Source organism: Podarcis gaigeae (assembly GCF_964106915.1).
Source record: "Podarcis gaigeae genome assembly, chromosome: 9".
NCBI lineage: Eukaryota > Metazoa > Chordata > Lepidosauria > Squamata > Lacertidae > Podarcis > Podarcis gaigeae.
In genome coordinates this window covers 27,614,360-27,634,304 of record NC_139685.1, presented here as the reverse complement: position 1 = coordinate 27,634,304, position 19,945 = coordinate 27,614,360, and positions in this window count along the sequence as shown.

Below are 19,945 nucleotides of genomic sequence, written 5' to 3'. Positions count from 1 at the left end.
TACTACTACTAATAATAATAATAATTTATTATTTGTACCCCGCCCATCTGGCTGGGTTTCCCCAGCCACTCTGGGCGGCTTCCAACAAAGATTAAAAATACATTAAAATGTCACACATTAAAAACTTCCCAAAATAACTGAAATCAGTGAAATTTCTTAGGATCCATACAATCGCTTCACAAGAACAGGAAATACAGAATCTCCCTCCCTCCCTCTCCTTTCCTTTCATCTTAAATTTTGAAGCCAAGCAACCAAATGTACACAGTCTTAAATGTCAAATATATCTGGAGCAGTAACAGCACAATCAATGACTTTATGGGAGGTGCAGAGCATATGGAAAACAGCATGGGTTTCTGACAGCTTGCAACCACACTTGTAATATGTGTTACAGTCGGTGAAAGAATGCTAGTGAGAGGTTTGCCCTTGACAAACTGACCGCAATACAAGAAAACAATGTTTCTCTTGGTAAAATAAAATACTTCTGATAAAATCCCCATTGATTCTAACGTTACATAAATCTCACTTGCTGTTAATTAGTCTCTGTTCACAGCCTATGTTCTTCCTTACTTTTTGTTGTTGTTGTTGTTGTTTAGTTGTTTAGTTGTGTCCGACTTTTCGTGACCCCATGGACCAGAGCACGCCAGGCACTCCTGTCTTCCACTGCCTCCCACAGTTTGGTCAAACTCATGCTGGTAGCTTCGAGAACACTGTCCAACCATCTCGTCCTCTGTCGTCCCCTTCTCCTTGTGCCCTCCATCTTTCCCAACATCTGGGTCTTTTCCAGGGAGTCTTCTCTTCTCATGAGGTGGCCAAAGTATTGGAGCCTCAGCTTCAGGACCTGTCCTTCCAGTGAGCACTCAGGGCTGATTTCCTTAAGAATTGATAGGTTTGATCTTCTTGCAGTCCATGGGACTCTCAAGAGTCTCCTCCAACACCATAATTCAATTCTTCGGTGATCAGCCTTCTTTATGGTCCAGCTCTCACTTCCATACATCATTACTGGTAAAACCATAGCTTTAACTATATGGACCTTTGTTGGCAATGACAAACCTAGACAGCATCTTAAAAAGCAGAGACATTACCTTGCCAACAAAGGTCCATACTTTTAATTGTCGTTAATTTTATGATGGTATCAATCTTGTCAGAGTGTTTCATTGTGTGTGTGTGTGTGTGTGTGTGTGTGTGTGTGTGAGAGAGAGAGAGAGAGAGAGAGAGAGAGAGAGAGAGAGAGAGAGAGAGAAATGGTCTAGAAATGTTTTGACAGTTTTGGGTAAGCTCTTATACACCGAAAATGAGAATGTGATGAAAAAGGAAGTTGTAGTTGCAAGCTGGGATAGAAGGCTATGCAATCAAGTTTAACCAAGGGAGGTGCATGAAGTAAGTCCGCTCACCTTCTGTGGGGCAGTGTTGCAGCCGGGCTTCCAGGCCCTTGTGGTGACCTAGAATGGGGGAGGGAGACTGATGCCCCCTCTACGCCAGTCCTGGCCATGTCACCCGCGCCTGGCCAATTCATACTTGGTAAGCCTTTGTTTAAGGGAGGGTAGGTTGTAGCCTCTGCCTGCCCCTCATCGATAAGGATATCCTGTTAAAAGGATTGGGGTGTGTGTGGATTCTGTCCAAAGCCCAGGCATGGGCTAGGACCATTCCACTACTCCAACGGGGAGCCCTCGGGGTGCCCCTATTTGATGTAAGTCATAGGACTTCTGGTGGTTTACCCTTAGTTTGATCCCCTGCAGATGGGCGGGAGTCAATATAAAGTCTGGTTTCACCCAATGCCTAAGCCAAACCTCTCACATTTGTGACCAATAAAGTTGTGGCCTGTTTTAGCCCAAAATCAGTTCAAGCTATACATTATTTCAGATAATCAAATCCAGATGTTTAAGACATCTATCAATTCATGACAGTCTTGCTTTCAATTTCTTCTTGGTGATGTTAGGCTGGTTTTCTTATATCTTTAATGTTTGGGGTCAAGATATTCAAGGATGTCCCTTCTCTCAGAGAGGACACTACATCACTTCATCTTGTTGTTGCCCATTAGGATCTAGTATTAATATAAAAGATCTAATATTAACATATATGAAACAGCCATATTGCGGCTGGATACTTTTTGATCTTTCTCTTTCTGGAAGATGTAAAAGGTAGAATAGAAATTTGACCCTTATACACCTCAAATAAACTTTGTAGACAATGCAGTCTGTTATTCAGTACTCATCATGAACAATGTCATAGCTGTACAAACTAAGAAAACTTTCTAGAAGAATTTCCACCCCCTCATCCATATTGTCCTCCCCTGAGAACATAGGAATTGCCCAGAATTTACAAATAGCAATCATTTGTAAATTGCCTAGTGTGTTATTTTTTATGAGGGATAGGGTTAGGAGTGTACTGCTTGCTATTCATTCTGGAGTTATACAATGTTTAATTCATGTTGTTTTTTTTAGAAAGGAAAATCATTAGGTTTCGTTAAAGGCAGTTATGAGAAATGAGAAGTCACTTTTTTAAAATGTCAACCTCGTGCTCACAGTACACAGTTCTATTGCTTGTAGCTGTTTCTTTTCTATGAGATGGTAAAAGCAAACATTGAGTACAGTGCCTTCTAGAATATTGGAATAGACATCATGAATAATAATAGGGGGGGGGGGACTCCCTTTCTCTCCCTCTCTTGCACAGGGAAGAGCTATTTCTTCTGACAATTCCTAACTCACCACTTTGGTAATTCACCCTCCCGTGCCATCATACAAATCATTTACCTGCATGTTTACTCAGAAGTAAGCCCAGAGACATCTATGATACTTTCCCCCAAAGCAAGTTTCAATTAGTTTGTAAGGTAAATGCAGTATGTTGGTCAGAATGTAGCTTATATTTATTTATTACAGTTAGTCAGTGGTTCCTCGGGTTAAGTACTTAATTCATTCCAGAGGTCCGTACTTAACCTGAAACTGTTCTTAACCTGAAGCACCACTTTAGCTAATGGGGCCTCCTGCTGCTGCTGTGCGATTTCTGTTCTCATCCTGAAGCAAAGTTCTTAACCTGAAGCACTATTTCTGGGTTAGCGGAGTCTGTAACCTGAAGCGTATGTAACCTGAAATGTATGTAACCTGACGTACCACTGTACTCAGTTTTCCTTTCTAAATTAACAATGATCAGGTGTCTCAAAAGTATAACAAGCCCTGACTTTGTCCCAACAAAATGCAGTATTTTTGTAATTCAAAACAAGGTAATTTATGTTTCCTGCACCTGTGCGATCTACTTGACTAAGCATCCAACCTCCACCATTTTCACGAATGCTCAGATGTTGGTTGCTATAAACTTCACTTTCTGAAGGAAATTTTTTTAAGTTCTTCTCATCTTTTAAAGTGGTTATGGGGAACCTGCCAGATGTTGTTAGACTATAATTCCCATCATCTTTCACCACTGGCCATGTGAGGTTCACCAGTTCACCATCTCTGCTGTAATCTAAATAGGAGAATAGTTCATTTGTCTTGTGTATCTCAGTGGCAACATTATTACTGAGGATTAAATGTTTAAATAGTGAATGAATTCAGGCAGTGATGCAGAAAAGGAGGTGGAGGAATCAACATCAGTGGTTGATGACACCAACAATATCAAGGAATAGAGGAAACATTGAGGAAACAATGGTAAAACAATCAAAAGGCACTGAATGAGTTCTACTGAAAAATATAGAAGTGGAAAGAGAAAAAGTAATCTTTAAGTCCTACCTGCAATATACATTTAAAGCATCATCACACCATTTTAAACAGTCTTAGCTTCCCCCAAAGAATCCTGGGAAATGTAGTTTCCCCTCATGGAGCTACAATTTCCAGGATTCCTTGGGAAAAAGAATTGACTGTGAAACCACTAGTCACCTTGAGGTAAAAGGAAAGAGTTCCCTTGGGGGTGTGTGTCATTTTCTTACTGGTCATTTTCTAACCGGTCATGCTGTACCTGTAACTTCTCCTATGGAACATTTTTTGATCAGGTGGCACAGAGCGATGAAGAAAAATTTAGTGGGGAGGGGGAACTCCACACCAGTCATAGCACCTCTCAATGATCAAATAAGCTCTATCTTGTACCAGTCAACATTATAAAGAACTTCTAAATAAATCCAAATGCATCCTGAGAAAGAACCAGAGAAATGGAAGCCTCTTTTGCAGAGGAAGAACTCTTATGAGAAACTGGAGAATGGATTGCAGCAAAGAATTAGTGAAATTAGCGAAATTTCTGGTGAGGAACTCACATATCATTGGTTAGCAATAAAGAGAAACAAAGGTGATCTTTTTCAAGGGTCAAAGATCAAAGTCAAAGCAATTTGGGGGCTCATTATCAGAAAAATAACTAAGAAACTGTGAGGGACATCGATAGAGTTTATATAACATTGGTGTAATTTCTCAGAGGGGTTACATGCATTGCTAGGGAGCATGTTTTAAAAATGCAAATGGAAGCCTATGAACACTCTTAAATTACAGTCAAATTATGCATATGAAAATAATTTTCCTTGAGCTTGTGGTCTGAGGAAGTAAACATGATTATTTGGGTGGCTATGTGGCAAGACTACAGCACACAAACTTAATCTTAAGGTTGGTTTACCCAGGGAAAAAAATTACTGCCATTATTTTATCTCTGCCTGATAAGCCCTATAATAACCTCCATCACCAGAAACAGTTTAATGGATGAAGAAGTTCAAATGATCCATTTACATAGACAAGAATTTCAATTAGAGTACTTCATTTGGAGATGCAGGCAAACAAATATCCTAAATGAGCTCAGTGTGGAGGCGGGGGAGAAGAAAGACGCTGTTTTCATTGGCCCTGGTTCAGCAAACATTTGCAGTGTCTGAGGTTGCAATCCCATCCTCATTAATTTGGGAGTAACTACTGTTGAGTGACATGGACTCACATCTCAAAAACCTCAGTAGGATTGTGCTGTGGGTCCCATGGAAAACAGTGAGATTCGAGTTAGGTAGTTGTGCAAAACTTCATTGGGCATCGTCATCATATATATATATTATACTCCGCAGGATGCACACAAGCCAGTATGGTGTAGTGGTTAAGAGCAGTAGTCTCATAATCTGGGGAACCGGGTTCACGTCTCTGCTCCTCCACATGCAGCTGCTGGGTGACCTTGGGCCAGTCACACTTCTCTGAAGTCTCTCAGCCTCACTCACCTCACAGAGTGTTTGTTGTGGGGGAGGAAGAGAAAGGAGAATGTTAGCCACTTTGAGACTCCTTTGGGTAGTGATAAAGCGGGATATCAAATCCAAACTCTTTTCTTCTTCTTCTTCTTCTTCTTCTTCTGCTTCTGCTTCTGCTTCTGCTTCTGCTTCTGCTTCTGCTTCTGCTTCTGCTTCCTGGGTTTCCCCAGCCACTCTGGGCAGCTCCTAACAGAATATTAAAAATACGACAAAACACTAAACATTTAAAACTTCCCTAAACAGGGCTGCCTTCAGAATGTGTTCTAAAAGTCAGATAGTTGTCTATTTCCTTGACATCTGTTGAGAGGGCATTCCACAGGGTGGGCGCCGCTACTGAGAAGGCCCTCTGCCTGCTTCCCTGTAACCTCACTTCTCGCAGTGAGGGAACCACCAGAAGGCTCTCAGAGCTGGACCTCAGTGTCTGGGCTGAACGATGGGGGTGGAGATGCTCCTTCAGCTTCAAAAGAATTATGTTTGTGTACCCCCTCAAATGTTCCTTAGCAGGGTGCTCAGCCCTGCCATTAATGAGGGGGCAGAGGAGGCCAAACTGGAAAGCATCAAAGGTAGACTCCTCCTTAGCACAAAAAGGAGGAGTTGCAGCTATTGAAGCTGAACGGCACTGGGCAGGGCCTCCTCCCGACATCACGCCTTCTCCCAGCAACATGTCCATGATGCAACAGGACCACAGTGCTCTGCTGGGGTCCCCAATATTCAGCCCAAGTCAGCACCTCTGCTCCCAGAGAAATGTGTACAATTGCAGCCAGTAGCAGCCAGCAGAGCTGTGAGAGTGGGGCTGCTTTTTTGTCTCCTTGAAGAAGCCATGGTACGATCTGAATGATTACAAATATTTAGGTTACAAAACTGTAAAAATAAAGAAAAATTAAGTTTGCAAAACAATAATTACCATGTGGTTAAGGTGTCAGTGTCCACCTATCCCCAGTGTAAATATGACATAAAGGCAAAAGTTGGAAATTGCAAGATAACTATAGCATGTTCACGAAAATCGATTTCATTGAAAGAACATATAAGAACAGTTGAAAAAACTCATGCAAAAGAAAATGGGAAAATATATTCCCCAGTATACTGTGTATCCCAAGGGAATATATATTTTTTTTGCATACCTCCAACTGCACATAGATATACATGTCATTTTCAATGCTATACATGTCATGTTCAATGCTATATAAGTCACTTACATTTATACTCATATTGTACTACTTTGGCTATGTGTTTAATAAAATATTGAATTCTGAATTGTGAAAAACAAAGATTATGGTGAAAAGTGAAAAACATGAATTGCAAAAAAAACAAAAAACCCTAGACCTTACAGAACAAAAGCAACTTCAGATATGAAATCAGCATGTCAAAATTAGGTTAGAACAACTGCAGGTGTCAATGCAACAAAAAATTTGTTCCCCAGTGTTGTCTTTCCATTTTCAGTAGCTGCCAGTGGCACCCAGCATTGAGAAGACAGGAGAGCAGTGCCAGCCACTACAGACTGTAGCCTTGCATTGCAATCCAATGCTTGTCTACGGACAATAAATCCTATGGAATCAATGGTGCGATGGATTATGGAATTTCCATTTTAATGGAAGACTCGCTTTAACTAGATGTGGGATATTGTTTTTGACAGATTTGTTCCTTTGTACAGTATATATTTCCCTTGTTAAACTGACACAACACTGACAGTAGCATAGGAGGCAATGTTGACAGCTTATGACTGGGATTGGTATGTCCTTCAGATATGAGCCAAACCTTTCAGGTACTTCTCTCTTGGATTTACCCCACATATGTGGTTTTAAAATGAACCTCTTTCTCATTTTGTTTAGAATAAAGCACAGCCACAGGACTGACATTTACTGATTTTAATTGATTTGGCTAGCTGCATAAAAAAACCAACAACATAATTCAGCGTACTTGAAAGATGTTCATGGCTGCACTCTGATTTACTGTGCAAGGCTATGGCAGGTTAAAATGTGGTACAGAAAATGAATTAATTAAGCAACAAAATTAATATGCAGTGTTGCACAGACTCAAGTATCAAAGATGAGGGGAAACCCAGGTGCTCTGCCCTGTCAAGTTCTACCCATGTTGTACATAGGGAAATATCAAAGGGTCTCAAAAATCCTGCTAAATTTCAACCCAAAATATGGGTTTAGTTGATGTTTAGTTGGAATCTCCTTTCTTGTAACTTGAAGCCATTGATTTGAATCCTCTCCTCCAGGGCAAGAAAAAACAATTTGCTCCATCTTCCATATGACGACCCTTGAGATATTTAAAGATGGCTATCATATCTCCTCTTGGTCTTCTCTTTTCCAGGCTAAACATACCCAGCTCCATCAAGCGTTCCTTATAAGGCTTGGTTTCCGGACCCTTGATCATCTTGCTTGCTCTGCTCTGCACACGTTCCAGCTTGTCAATACCCTTCTTAAATTGCGCCACCCAGAACTGGACATGGTGTTCCAGGTGTAGCCTGACCAAGGCAGAATAGAGTGGTACTATTACTTCCCTTGGTCTAGACACTATGCTTCTGTTGATGCAGCTGCATCCCACTGTTGACTCATGCTAAGCTTGTGGTCTACTAAGACCACTAAGACCATTTTCACATGATCAAGAGGATGGAGCAACTCCCCTATGAAGAAAAATTGCAACATTTGGAACTTTATAGTTTAGAAAAGAGGGGGTGAGAAGAGAAATTATAGAGGCGTGGAAGCAGTGGATAGAGAAAAGTTTCCCTGCCTCTCCTACCCCTAGAACAGGCATTCCCAAACTTGGCCCTCCAGCTGTTTTGGGACTACAATTCCCATCATCCCTGACCACGGATCCTGTTGGCTAGGGATGATGGGAGTTGTAGTCCCAAAAGATTTGGAGGGCCAAGTTTGGGAACGCCTGCCCTAGAACTTGGGGCCATCCAATGAAGCTGAAAGCTGGAATATTCAAGACAGACAAAAAGGAAGCCCTTCTTAAAACTCTGCATTGTTAAACTACGGAATTCACTTCCACTAGATGAAGTGATGGCTACCAACTGGGATGGCTTCAGAAGTGGACTAGCAAATTCATTAAGGATTAGGCTATCAATTGCTACTAGTCATGATAAGCTATATTCTATCTCCACTGTTAGAGACAGCATTTCTCTGAATGTCTGTTGCTGGGAATCAGCACTGGATAGTTCAGCTGGTTAAAGCACAATGCTGATAAAAGTCAAGGTTGCAGGATTGATCCCTGTATGGGACAGCTGCATATTCCTGCATTGCAGGGGTTTGGACTAGATGATCCTCACTGTCCCTTCCAACTCTACAATTCTATGATTGTATGAATCACAAGTGGGAGAGAGGGCTGCTGTGCTCAGGTGCTGTTTGTTTTTGAGCTTCCCATGTGGATCCTGTTGGCCACTTTGAGGACAGGATGCTGGGCTAGATGTGCCATTGGCCTGATCTAGGAGGCTCTTAAATTCTTATTCCTTTTGATTGAACTTTTCTGCGGGGTTTTTTTTAATGTTCTTGCCTTTTCTTATTCGAGTCAGTGAACTCCCCCCTGGAATAGTTCTATATTGAGGGCTTTGCTTTAAGTTCAGTTTAGTCTGTTTTATGTAGTTTGCCCGAAATGATTTTATTCAGTCAAAAATACATAGAAAAATGAGCACAGTTCAAATCCTGTTTGTTTCAGGGTAAGACGTTCCTTCTTCCAACCAGCTCATAAAGGCCTAAGTATGCGTGTTCAAGAGCCAAAGAAATCCACTGGATGAAATACCTTGGAATTTTTAATGAAATGGGGAAAGATAAAGCGCCATTCTGAAGCAGTGGTGGGTCAGAAGGATCATGGGGGATCTCCTGCACTGCCAATTAGATGGAGAACAAGGTCGCTGGTTTTGCAAGACGCGGCAAAGAATATACGTCCCACAAAGCAACAGATACTAAGTAACATTTGCTGTTTTCAAAACTGGGAAGGTGATATATAGAATTAGAAGAATTTTGGACTGAAAGCATTAAAATAATAATAATAAGAGCAGTAATAGCCAGACAGCGAGCTATATTGCCATACCTTCTTCTAGCAGTGAAATAAATGGAAACTGAAATGCAGTAAATTCTCTCGTTTTGATACCCAAGATCTGACTAAGAAATTCAGTGTTTTACATTTTGTTTTCACCTCAAAATGCGACTGGCCCAAGGTCACGCAGTGGAAGATGGCATGGGGGGGGGGCAGGCTGTGAGGTTCCCTGACCTCTCATCAGTTACATCGTTGTTGCTTACTGGGAGGGGTGCAGTGACGCAGTGCAAACGCACCAGTAGAAGCATCGGATTGGCTCTGCTGGTGCAATTGCACCATGCTGACCTTGTTGGTACTTCTCCCCTTCCTCTCTACCTCCCAATAAGCAGCAATTGTGCAACTGACCAGAGGCTGGGTGAATGCCACCATTCTACCATGCTGTCTGCTGCTGTTCAGTAAGCTTCATGACAAGAAAGGATTTGGAGATGTTATTTCTGATCTCTGTGAGTCTATAGCCCTATTCAGACATTCTGGAAAGTGCAGCAAACAATATATGAAGGAAGGCCTGCAAGGATTATTAAGCTAGCTCCATTCCACTCCTGTCTCAGTCCCTTAGCCCTTCATGAGTTGGAGTGCAACTACCTGAAGCAGGCAGCTCCCAATTTTCTTTGAGGGAAGCCATGTCTATTAAAGCCATTTAGGTGTGCTTTAAATGTATGCCATGGATGTCACCCAAGTTCCACTGAGTTCAATAGGGTTTGTGCCCAAGTAAGAGGATACAACAGTCCCACATTCATGACTTTAAGAATCAATGAGTGTTGCTGAATTCCCATTGGTTCCCATGGGATGTGAGTGCATTTAACATTGTTTGGATATTTTCAGAGAGCTGGTGAATACTTTGCAGTAGTTGAGTATTATCTATAAGCACTATATCATGTATATATTCGGTCACTGATCTCTTTGGACATAGCCACTCGTGGAATGGCCTCATCTTTTTAATATGCTTTATTAATGTGCCAGTTCAAGCAATGAGCCATGTAATGTTATCACTGCTTAGCACTACCCAGAGACTTCACAAGATGTCACATACAATAGTAGTGGTAGTTCATATTATGACTCCCCTTAAAGGTAGCCAATGCTTTTAATGATGCTTTATCTCTTTCTCTATATGCAGCCGATACAGTTAAAACCAAGATAAACGGCTTGCTCCTGCAGAGCAAGCAGAGGGGCGGCTTTGTACTGTCAGTGGAATCAAATAGACAGGAATGAATAGCATTTGAAACAAAATTATGTTACACAGTTGCATTGCATGGTAGAGATCGTCGTCTGTGGGAAAGGCAATAGATGAATTCTTAATAACAAAAATTGTAATAATATGTAGTGGTAGGTTTAAAAATGGATACTTAGAAAGACATGATAGTTCCCCCATAGTTCTCTGAACATGATGTTAAGCACACATCTATATAGCACATATCCAACTGTATATTCATTCAACAAACATGACCTTGAGATAAAAGAACGTAGGATGCATCTGGGTATATGAGGGGTTGTGGAGGGCTTCCCCCTAAAGGTTAGGGGAGGCTCAATGGACACGTCAAGGGGGTGGAGTTCTTGTGCTGGCATCCCTTATTTTGTTGGTAGACTAGTGTTCTTATTTCAAATTCCAAACACATTTCCGATTACAAGCAGCAAAGAGGTCAAGAATGAAACTGATGGGTGGATTTTTCCCAAAGAAATGGCGTATACACAAACAAACAATTCCTTGTAGGGAAGAGTACTGCAGATGAGCAAAAAATTCAGCCAAGTGGAGAGCAAGGGTTAAAGCTTTAATCTCCTCAGAGCAGCTGAGGTTGGAGCTGAGATTTATACCCTCAACTTTAGAATAAGCCAAACTTAAGAAGGAGGCCCCAGAAAGTGATGCACATTGTGTTACAATGTGCTTGGGTTGTGACCTCTAAAAGTAAGCATTTTCAATACTGTGTCTTGAAGAGGCTTACTTAGAGGTAAGTATACCCCCAAAAAGGTATGGGGGGATTAGTCAGACTTTTTAAAACTTAAAAAGAGATTTGGGCTAGAAGTATTGTAAGGACAAAAAGTGTCTTTATAGAGAAATGATATATGATAAAAGAAGACAAGGTGTGATGAGAGGTGATGCTGCAGTAAGCTGAAGCTTATGGTAGCTGAAGGAAAGCTGATGTGTTGTGAGAACTGCAAAAGCCTAGTCACGGCATACATATTTTGCCAATAATCTGAAGGGACAGAAACCATTATTCTACCCTGCTATTTTCTTCTCTCCAATAAGGCTTCTGTTTCTTGCGACTTGCCAAGTCTCATTGCTCTGTTACTTAGTGTCAGCTGGCGGTCAAGACCCATCCTAACACCAATAAAGCAATGAATTGCAGCAGCATATTTATGCCTGCTTAGTCTTCATGAGGTTAATCAAGTTGAGCCAGTTCTAAAAAGTGTCTTTGTACTGACTCCAATCAGGCTTGTCAAGGCAAGACAGTCTGTTCCGCTATGGTTGAGAATACCCGTGAATGAGGCTTTGGAACGCTTGGCTTGTGGTGTGAGTTTTCTTGAGTGGAGATATACTGAGTTGTGTTTTTTTTTTTTAAAAAAAAAAGAAAATCATTTACTATACATTTACACTGAGCTTTCTGTGAAATAGTGTAAGCAATGAATACAAACATTATTTGAAGCAGCCATCTCTAAATGCACCAGAAGCCCCCCTTTCAGAAGTAATCATCTCCACTCAAGTCCTCCCTTGAATTAAACAATGAGGAGGTCATAAGAAAGCTTTCCTTCAATGAACACAGAGCTTCAATGTCTATTTTTCCTAATGCAACAGTTAATGTTGATCAGTTAAACAAAGCCAACAAGAGGCTACCAGGTGCCTAAACTTCAAGTATCTGTTTTTTGGGATATAATGTATGAGAATTTCCAAATTTATGCCCTCCCAGCTGTCTCAGTTCAGCCCGCCCTCACAGCACTTGTCCTGTATACAGCAAGGACTTGATTGGACTGAATTCCTATCCATCTCCCAGCCTGTGTATGGAGGGAAGGAAGAGTGTGTCTTTTATCTCCAACTACCCAGCATACCTGTCACATCTGCAACATAAACAAATGCCTAGTTGTGGGTATAGCATTCAAATACGAGACATGCTTGTAAAATCCAACATGTGAAGGAGCCTTGACTGCACATTCAATATTTCAGGGGGATCTAGGGATGGCTCACACTATTTGAGCAGACGTGTGTTGAATTTTGTGTGTGTATGCCTTTGTCACTCCACAGAGCTTTAGGTAAAAATGGAGCTGGGTTCATACAGAAACTTGCAGAGTCTTCACCTTGAGTGTGAAGAATCAGCAAAAGGGGGGCGATTTTCATCCACCCTAAAATATATACAGTGACTGTTTAGAAAATTAACAGCGAGTCACATTGTTTCAATGGGATGCACTTCCCCGAAAATGTACGTAGGATTGCAGCCTGAATGTTGGATTCTGCCTCTGTATAGAATTCTAATTTTACTGAGAATTTTATCAATTCCAAGTTTTAGAACTGGAACAGAATTTCTTTGAAAACAACAACAACCTCTAAATCTCATTTCTAAACACACTGACTCTAACTCCGAGCTTATTATTCACTTGCACGAGACTTAATATCACTGCCAGGGGAATATGAAGAAAAAGTTCAGGTATGCGAGCATGTCATGACCAGACTAACCATGAGGCCCAAACATCTGTTCCTGGATTCTGAACTGTTACCGTACTGCCAGGCTTTGGGGAATCCAATCTCTCCCACGGTGGCAGCCAAGAAGCAGGTAAACAAAATGAGTTCTTCCCAAGTCTTTTATTCAATATTCACAGAGAGAGAACATAGAAAGGCCATTTATCTTAGATAATGGCATTGCTCCAAGTAAAGTCACACCCCCTCCATCTCTCCTATTATACGTCATCCCTGCGTCAGCTGATCTGTGCTTTTTGCCCCTGAGCTTTCTGTTCTACTACTCTCAATGCACTCTGGGTCCTGGGAGAAGGGAGGCTCAGGAATGCTTTCTGAAGACACTGGGTCTGTCATCTGTTTCTCCCCTGATACTACTTCTTCCTGCTTCTCCCCTCTGCAGCTTCTGAACTATGACCTTCTGCAAAGGACTGTTGTAAATCTATATTGTCCGCCTCTTCGCGGGAAGGTTCAAGAAGACCCATTCCTCCTCAGTTCAGTCCCTGACACATACACGGTAAGATAGCATAGTACAGAGACATCTAGACTACAGCCCCTTTGTTTGACAAGTCAAGTTTCTATTTGTTCAACTTTCTCAGGTGGGAGCATTCAGAAGTCCAACTCTACATCAAGTGAAGTGGTGCCATCCAGAGAACTGTGCCTCAATAAGCAGCTTGCCATGTGGGGTAGAGTCATGGCAATAGTCTCCTGGCAGATGAGTTGCTGCCAATAACCGGGAGTGGTGTGGTTGGGGCTACATAGATCTGCCAAAAGAGGCAATCCATTATCCCCAGCAGTACACTCGCACAGCCCTGACCTCACCCCTTCCCCTCCAGCAAAAAGCCAGAGGCTCTGTTGCCAGGAGAGTATTTCTGCCATTCAAAACCACTGAGTGAGCCACTCCTAGCATGTCACATCCTATATCTCCACATTTTTGAGCTGCCCTAGACCTTCTGTGTATATATTTTACTGTGCCCCCGTCTATTCCTCCTTCTGAATATGGGAATGCTTAAATACGGTCATCTACTGAAATGATGCTCTGCTGATTGCGATCTGCTTCTCATAAGCTTAATTAGAGTCCTTGAGACAAAAGGAAAGGTGATTGAATGGCCAGAATATGCAAGCAGGGTATACAAACAGCATAATATTTAAAAGCAGCACTGTGTCTTCTTGAAGATCTGCAACAGGGCAAAATGAATATTCAGGAGGCTAACTCAGGATTTAAAGCAATCTGCCAAATCTACCAGTCAAGCTCAGTCCATCCCTAATGCTATTAAAAAGAACTTTTGTTCTTATTAGTATTACTGGTTAATTGTGTATTTATATGTTTTCATCCAGAAATATGATGTGCAAGGTTTGCCAAGCTAGAAACACAAATAGTCAAAAGCCATTACTTTGTTGCTTTCAGTTATAGAAAACCAATGGAAATACTTCACTTGGGACTGAATGTATTAAAAAAAATATTATAAAGCAGTGTGATAAATATTGTAAATCAATGTGATTTGGGAGATGCTTAAAAAATGCTTATGTGGGATCGTTTGTTCTGCAGAACAAAGCGCAGAATTGATTCTGAAGCACCATTAGTGCTGAGTTCAAAGAGGATTACAACTTTTTCTCCTTATGCATACAAGGCCAATGGTGGTACTTTTTTTTTTTGTATAACACAGAGTGAATAGTCCACATTCCAGTATAAGCTTGTTGAACTTTTCAATGTAAAAAAAAATGTTTCAGTTCTTAGCTCCTGTCAAGAATCATGGCTACTCTGAGAATTAATGGAGAGATACTGATTTCATCAAGCGCATGCAAAAAGTTTCCTTACTTTGACTTTGACTTTCAGCTTGTCTCTCAGATATTGAAAGCCAAACACCACACAGCACTGAAGAATCAGTGTAACAGGAAACTTAAAGCAAAGCATGGATCTGATAGATGCTACAGCACTAAGATCTTCAGCATTTGAGACATTCTCAGCAGAGCTTTATTTCCAATAATATAAGGGTAGTATGTGGTGGTCAAGGAAAGCAGATGTAGGCAATAAGCTGATGTCCAGTGAGAAATTGGGGCTTTCATCACAGATGACAACCCTGGAAGTTCTATTATGTTGACATCAATGGAGCACAGTGGACATGCAAGGGAAGATTTCCTATGAAGTGGGAAATGCAAAGACATGAACAAGAGCCTTGGGAGGGGTGGATTCCACATATTTGTTGGAACATATTGACCAGATCATTGGCTGCAGGCCACCATTTCTGTTTTATTTCCCAAATCTCTGCAAAGCAGAAAATACCCTTTTCTTAACTAATAAAACTGTGTCGGCTATAAGGTCCCTGGAGACCCATACGCACAAAAAATGTTAACTATAAAGCCTATGCAAAAAGGAAGTGTAAAACGCCTATCACAGCTATTGGCCTCAGAACGGAATTATGTGTGGATGTTAGGGCACTACGTAACAGGGCCCATGAGAGATTAGCTAGTTTGGATTTCACTTCCAAGAGGCATCACATACTATAGTTGAAGACATAGTTTCATGTGTTTAAATTGTCCAATATATAGGGTTCCCAGGGAAAGATTCCTTAGGGGTCTGATTAGCAGCACTGTTGGATGGCCTGATTCTGATGCTATTTGCTCACCTATCCCTACAATTAAGTTTTTCAGTAGCTGCTGAAAAAGGCCATCAAGAGATGTGTCCTGCCTATTGATAGATTTTGATGACACGTGATCATCTTAAATGAGTGTATACTGACCTTTCCGTTCCGCTGATATTTTGCGCTGGCATATTTTAAAGGTTTGGTGCTGACGTTTGATTTTTAAACAAAGAAATGACTTGCTGGCCTACATTGTTTGTTAAATTTAAATTTAATTCTTGCTTTCATAAAAACAGGAAGTGGCGGTGTTAAGTTGTGGGTGAACATATAAGACGACACAGCGATTCTTCAAACAGCTCTTGTTTATTCACAGGCCAGGACAGAACTGAACTGAAGGGGGGACCACTAGGGGCGCATCAGAAGATGGCTGACAATAACATCTCTCCGACCCACACGAGGTAAATTGGAGGCTGTGGTGGGAGTAAATAGCCTCCCTACCCCCCCCCCAGGATTGTGGTGGGGGACTGCCCTTGCCTGCTGTGCCCTATACCACCCCCAAATTTGTGGGGATGGGGGCACTAGGCACAATGCCCTCCTGTGAGAATTCGGCGCTCCTGGACGCTGTCTCTGATCCATGCCACTAGCTGCAAGAAACAATTTGGATGAAGCAAATGCACATATCTCAAGGAAGAAGGGGGAGTAAAGACTGCTAACAGAAGAGATCTCTGATAAAACAAGACGAGTCGGAGGAACAAGTATAAATCATGAGAAGATATGCCAAGACTCGGTATGGCAAAGGGACTGATGGGGAAGGGGGGAAAAACTTTCCTTTCTTTCCCTTATGTGATTAAACAAGAATCCCCCCCTCACAAGTCAGAAATGTCGTTTTAAGGACTTAAGCTGTGGATTTAAGGCTATGTGGAGATAAACTTTCGAACCAAAGCATGTTTTAAGAAGAGTGTGGAATGTATAAGGGCTTTGGAATGACGCAGTTAAAAATTCCATCGCCATATTGGGAAGTTCTGTCGGAGGACTTAAGTCTGAGAGGAGAAATAGAGAAATGGAGCTGTTTTTATATTGTGGGTGAAACTCCTCAGTGGGACTTAAGAACGGCAGTTCTGTAATTAATGATGGAAAGAGTGCTGTTATCTATGAAGGCGATGATATATGGAAACCATCTCGATTTGAGGATTGGAGGAACGGAAAAATTCACACAGGATTATTATTGGTTTTTATCGGCTTAAGGAGACTATCAGAAGAGATCATAAATAAAAAAGAGAAAATATATGAACAAGATGTGATGTGGAAACAGCAAGATAAGACTGGATAGAATTATGAACTTTGTTTGGACTGATTTGGACATGAACGCAGTGGCAAGAAGATGATCAGAATCCCCCTTCGGATCTTGAAATATGGGTTCCCTCAACAAAATTTAAAATTTGGCTTTGTGATTCGGAATTTATGTGATGTGATTTGATTTGATTTGATTGGCCGGTTAATAAAAATTATTTTTAAAAAAGAGAACTGAACTGAAGGGTTCAGTCAGCCTGCTTATATAGAGCTCCAGTACAATGTAACTGTAACAATTTTCTAAAACTATCCAATCACTGAACGTCACTTTCGATCCCTTATTTGCATAACTATCTACAGTATCCCCCTGCTGGCCCAGAGTGAGAACATCAGTACATAACAGGCATCATATTGAATTTGTGGGGCATAAGGAGCGGGAGGCATAGATCTTTAAAAAAATGTGTTAGAGGGCTACATGGATCTGAACTTCCAGTAGCACGTTGAAACACTGTGCTGAAGGGAAGGCCCCTTGGGAATTTGGGATTCTGTGTGACAAAGCGAAAAGCTGTGATAGCTTAAGGGTTTTCATGACAGTTCTAGCAATTTCAGGGCAGTTGAAGACTATGCTTTTGTTCCTCAGCCTACTTTTGCTTCTGGCTCCCCATCCGCCACTAGTATGTGGCCCTCAGGAGGTTGGCCAGAAAGGATTGTGGCCATTGATGAAGGTCCCCAATCCCCTAATTTGACTCTTGTTTGATGACCATGTGGACCAATGAGTCTATTTACTGGCCCCTGTGGGTAAACCCTCAGCGCCTAGGGCCTGCCAATCGCATGGTCGGCGGTTTGAATCCCCGCGGCGGTGTGAGCTCCCGTCTTTCGGTCCCAGCTCCTGCCCACCTAGCAGTTCGAAAGCACCCTTAAGTGCAAGTAGATAAATAGGTACCACTTTATAGTGGGAAGGTAAACGGCGTTTCCTTGTGCTGTGCTGGTGCCGGCTCGCCAGAGCAGCTTCGTCACGCTGGCCACGTGACCCAGAAGTGTCTCCGGACAGCGCTGGCCCCCGGCCTCTTAAGTGAGATGGGCGCACAACCCTAGAGTCGGACACGACTGGCCCGTGGGGGCAGGGGTACCTTTAAAAAGGTAAAGGTAAAAGGTAAAGGTACCCCTGCCCATACGGGCCAGTCGTGTCCGACTCTGGGGTTGCGTGCCCATCTCGCTTAAGAAGCCGGGGGCCAGCGCTGTCCGAAGACACTTCCAGGTCACATGGCGAGCATGACAAGCTGCATCTGGTGAGCCAGCGCAGCACACGGAAACACCGTTTACCTTCCTGCTAGTAAGCGGTCCCTATTTATCTACTTAAACCTGGGGGTGCTTTCGAACTGCTAGGTTGGCAGGCGCTGGGACCGAGCAACGGGAGCGCACCCTGCCGCGGGGATTTGAACCGCTGACCTGATGATCAGCAAGTCCTGATGATCGGCAAGTCCACCCGCGTCCCCTAGGGGTACCTTTACCTTTACCTTTATCATTTCTAAAGAGATTCTCAGCTCAGAGAATTCTTATTCCCTCAACTGAGACATTAGATATGAAAGACAAGGGGAATTAATTGTTTGTATTGGCATTCCAGTGCTTGTCTCTTTTTCTGTATGAAGTCTTTTCATTATGTGTTAGATCCAATTTGGAGTGGGTGGGTGGATTCAGAACCTATTACCCCTTCAATGTTTACTACATTTCCAGAAACTTTTGGATAGTAATGAAGTAAGTTAGCTAATTAAAAGGAATTGCAATAATAAAGTTTAAAGCCAGAAATTAATGAGAGAAAAAAGACCTCGCAAATAAGTTAACTCAGATAATACTGGGCGAAGTTTCCCATCTGTGCCAGTTTCCACTTCCTGATGAAGGCAATTTTAGTTGACTGCTACACGAAATTAAGAATGTGACTAGGCATCATGTTATACTGTTATGGGGTGGGGTAGTTAAATTTATACAGTTTTGTGCCTTTCAGTTAATTTATTTTTTAGAGAGCTATATGATCTCAGAGGTTCAAATCATTGTTTGAAATAGGATCTGAAAGCGGAGTCTTTACATTAAATAGTGACTCTGCCTTCTAGCTCTTTTAGCAAATCTCAAGGAAATTAATGGCATGAATTAAGTGTTAGGCTTTCATTTTATCACTAGAAATTAATTCATTCTTACAAATGAAGAAAACCAAAACTACAGAGGGAGGAAAATGTGTGTCTTTACTAAACCCACAACCATATCTGATGTATGTAATCGTAACATTTACAGCTATTGCGATTTAATTAGAAGCCAATAACATTTATGTTTCACACATAGAAATAATTTAACATGTTAAGAAAGTGGTTTTAATTTGGGGGAAAATGTGGGATTCAGCACACGCTGCATTTGAAAGAAGTTTGGCAACGCTGAGCAGTTTGTCAAGCTATTAATTGCATTCTGATGAAGAGAAACGTAATGCAAAGCTACAAAGAAACATCTATGTTAAATTTGAAGCATAGAACATCCAGTGCAGTCTTTAATATTTCACAAAAAACATCTTTACTGAGGCTACGAAGCAAGGATAAATATCTTAGTCCTCCCTACAATCACAATATTGATCAGGGGGCCCCTACAGCTTTTATATTATTTAAAAATAGACATATTCAATGTGATTATCCATGTAACATAACGTGTAGTTTGCAATATATATTCTGAAGGACATGGGTTTGGGGGGGCAGATATCAGAACTATCCCAAACTGTAAATACAAAGCTTTTGCTACTAAAATCTCAAATATTCAAGAGTGGATTGTGACATAGGCATTCCATGCAAAGGTTCCAGATTCGAGAACATCTAATAATTTGGGATGTTGTAGCTGATGACATTTGCTGGTCAAAAGAATTTTAGCTTAATTCTAATTTTTAAAAGTATACTTGATATATACAGGGGAACTTAGACTGTTCTGCAACCTTGCAGTCCTCTGTATTAGGCCAGCCAAGCAGATGACAGTGATCAGGTGACAAATCATTCCTTTCCAGTCCATATAGTTTCAGATGTGTTCACTCGTATGCCTGTTATTTCCTGTTTCCTTATTATTCTGTTCATTTTTTTTCTGTATTAATTAAAACAAACATTTAAATACACATTTTGCTCTCAGGATTTGTATTCCTGACATATATTG